Raw genomic sequence first — 3,972 nt, 5'->3', positions numbered from 1 at the left:
TGAAGTAAACTAAATCTCAACCCACCAGATCCCAAGCTATTTTACGTTTTCAGTGTTTGATTAACAGCAGGCTAAGTCTTCCACTTCCCTTGATCAATCTTGCACCTTACAGATCTTAAAGATGACAGCAGAAAGATGAGATAAGCTTGAGACTTTGGCATTGCTAATCAAGGCACGGGTACTGCCAGATTTCCTCTATATTTGAGGCACATAAAGAGCATGTGATAGTTTGACAATTTTATAGACACTCATTATTATATTACAATATAATAATAAAAGAAGACACTCATGGCTAAGAGTAGCCATGGCTAAGTACAACCTGTCGATTGTAGCTTCATGAGAACTTCCTGGAGCTGTGATCTTTTATATAAGAGTGAGGGCTTCTGGGAACTGCCCTTTCTCTGCCATCCCACCTTCCTGGCTACTGGAACTCTGCCCACCTCCAGAGCTCCAAAGGGGGTTTCCCAACCCTGAGCTGTATTGACACCCTGCCATTTTCCCACCAACTTTAGATCCACGCGATTCTGTACCCACTGGGCTGTGATCTCTCTGCTTCCCCGCTCAGTGTTTTATGGCACCAGCATGTGATTACATGTGTCCCAAAAGGGACTTGTGGACTAGCATTGGACTTGTGGACTTGAATTGGACTGGGCTGAGGTGACTTCTTGAGGTAAAGTGGCTTCTATAAAGCTCCTTCCTGTGCATAGATGACTATTGCTGGATTTGGTTCCCTAGATAACCTGGCCTAACAGACATGTGAAACCAGATTATTTCTGGTTTCTGCTATTAGCATCCAAATGCAATCGTGAGCAAATTCATTCTCTGTGAAGAGGAGCAAGGAAAAAATATATCCAACTAAAGTGTGGATGAAAAAAGACATTTCCATTCTATAGTTATCTGGATCAGGTGGGGGTAGATCTGCCGAGGTGGGAACTGTGAATAACTGGGATGCGTAAATTGGCCAAGGGAGGGTCATTTCTTGTAAGAGGAAACTGTACAAATCCAGCGGATTTCACCTGTGGATTTCAAACACTTTGCCCGTTGTGGCGATTATCAACTTGCATTATTTATTGATATTGGATTAGTCAGATGTGTAGGAGAAATGACAGCTCCTTAGGAAGTGTGGATCCTGGGAGACTTCTGAACCTGCTTAATGAACAATGAAATGATGACAGGCTGGAGAGTCCAAGTTCACTCAAGTTGACATCAATGAGGCGTCTCCACAAGGAGGAAGAGAGACCACAGAGAGGAAGGTCATAAAAGCTCTTGGCTCTACTCTCCTAATTACCTCTAATCCACTGAAGTGCTGGAAACATCTTACAAATGCTAATTAATGACACCCCCTACCAGTGGAGTGGTGACTTTCCAAAGAGGGCTCTCTAATCAATGTCAGGGCCTTGAGGGAGCAGGTGGGCTGGGAGCAGGCCGGAGAAGCCTGGTGAGGTCAGCTAAGGTAAGAAGCTACAGAGGTGCGCACTTCGAGAAGCCAGCCTGTGCCTGCCTGAGAGCTCTTCTTCACTCTATCCCCCAACCCGTTCTCAACCACCTCCCCACCGATCTGTATTGCAGCTAACCTCAGACTTCCTAATCTCTCCAAACTCTTCCAAGTTTCCCTCCTGGGCTCTTTGAAACCCTCACTGGCATTCACTCTGGCCAGAAATTATCTTTTCATGGCTTTGCTCCGCTTTCAGGCTCCCTGGAATCATGTGGTGGACGGTACTGAAGGCAGCCAGGATACTTTAGCTACAAACAAAAAAGAGCGCTTAACTTAAAGTGGCCAACCTGTCAAGGGAATGTTTTGCGTCTGTTTCCCTAACAAAAGAGTTCAAAAGGATGCGAGCTGCAGCCACTGATGTCTGCCAGGTCCTTGAGGTCTCCAGGTCCCTTTTCTCTGCATTTCCCTAATCTCCTCTTCCGAGTTTTCCTCTGTTCCTCTAACTCAGTGGTTCTCCCCCTTCCTAATGCTGTGACCCCTTAATACAGTTCTTCATGTGGTGACCCCCCAACCATAGCATTATTTTTGTTGCGACTTCATACCTGCCATTTTGCTACTGTTATGAATCAGGCAACCCAGTGAAAGGGTTGTTTGACCCCCAAAGGGGTCGTGACCCACCGGTTGAGAACCGCTGCTCTAACTGAAGAAATGCTGCAGCAGTTCGCTGTGGCTCTGCTATGGAGTAGCACCCAAATGGAGTGCCTCTCCACCCAGGCATCAAGCAGGTGCCTGCAGACGCGACACCAACAAGCACAGGGCAGGCACCCACTTGGGAAATGTTCAAGGTCATTCCAAGAGGAGGGGAATCTCTCAGCTTGGACTGAACTGTGCATTAGTAACAAGTGACCCTGAAATCTTAGTGGCTCTCAAAGCAACAAAGGTTTCTCATTTCACTTGCATGTTGGCAGTGGCAGATCCGCTGAATCTTGAGCCACATTCTCTTTCCTCTGAGACTAAGAGTAAGGCGCAGTCCCCTGCCCAAACACGTCCTCTTACAGCAGAGTGGAAATGGCAAACCACATGGTGAATCTCCAAGGTCCTAATTAAAAATGGCAAGTGTAGCAGTCAATCACATTGATTGTTCAAATCAAGACCGTGCCCGTATCGGTTGTCTATTGGGTGGGAAGTTAAAGCATCCTGTCGGGAAGCCCAGAAGGCATAGGCTTAAAAGAATTTGAACGTAATACAACCCACAGCAAATTCTGACTGGCTTAAATTGGGTTGCTCTTCCCTGATCAAGGTGATAGGTTTATATTTGGAGTTCCTAGACACTCAGGACAACTCCTGAACTATTTGGTCGACTTCACCACCACTGTGCAGTTTGAGCCTCATTTTATGCCCGAGAATTGAAACTTAAGTTGACTACCCATTCACGACAGTTCTTACTATGTGATGCCTGCCGACTCATAGTCAATCCTCTATGACTGAGCAGAATGGCTCCACTGGGTATCCTAGGCTGTATCCTTTACAGGAGCGCTTCGTTTGTTTTTTATTCCCATGAAGCAGCTAGTGGGCTTGAACTACAGAACTTTCAAGATTACAGAGCCAAAGTTCAAGTCAGGGTCATCTAAATGAATCTATATTGATATCTGATCCTTTCCATTGGTTTAAAATCTTTTAATGTGGTATTACTATCTAAACACACTCTTCCTAATTCATTTGTTTGACTATCAAACTTAACTAACATGGGTATAGATCATGTTGGAAATTTGCTATTCCTCCTGGATACTTCTTGTGGCGGTTAGATTTTATATTAACTTGACGGTACCTGTGTGGAGGTATGAGTGGAGTCCAACCTGTCAGTCAGTGGGCAGCCTCCTTGAGGGTGTGGCCTTTTGCTAAGAGAAACTAGGAACTTCCCTTCCCCCCTCTCAGGCCCTTTGCCTTCATCCGCCCGGGACTCTCTCTGCCTCCAGAGTTGTGGCCTCATGTGTGCTGATAACCTTGGGAGCCAAACTCTGAACTGTCAGCACCCTGCCATGTTCCCACTGACCTTGAATCTATGTGATTCGACACCAATTAGCCTGTGATCTCTCAGCATCTTGCTCCACCTTTCTAGGTCATTGGCATTCGGCTACATGAATCTGAAGGGGGCTCTGCCTCACATAGGACCCACGGACTTGAGTTGGATCGGGCTGGGATGCTTTCTCAATAAAAATTACTTCTTGATATAAAATTCTTTCTCTAGACAACCCAGCCTAATACACTTGCCCTTGATGAAACTATTAATGGGCTCCATATCTGAAAATTCCACTGTCTGAAGACAAAGCCAGAAAGGACTGCATGTAACATAGGGAATCAGGTACTCCCAGACAAGGTAATCCAGAATGTACGTTGTACAATGACCAAATGTGACCTATCTAGCAAGAGTCTTAAAACTGTTCATGTAGCAACTCAGTAATTTCATATCTAGAAACTTGCCTCACAAAAATAATGTGGTTCAACAGGGAAGTAAAAATAATAAAATCAAACTATCA

Source organism: Echinops telfairi, unplaced genomic scaffold, assembly GCF_000313985.2.
Source record: "Echinops telfairi isolate 266 unplaced genomic scaffold, ASM31398v2 ScPeMD7_7469;HRSCAF=8507_0, whole genome shotgun sequence".
Taxonomy (NCBI): domain Eukaryota; kingdom Metazoa; phylum Chordata; class Mammalia; order Afrosoricida; family Tenrecidae; genus Echinops; species Echinops telfairi.
This window is presented reverse-complemented; position numbering follows the sequence as displayed.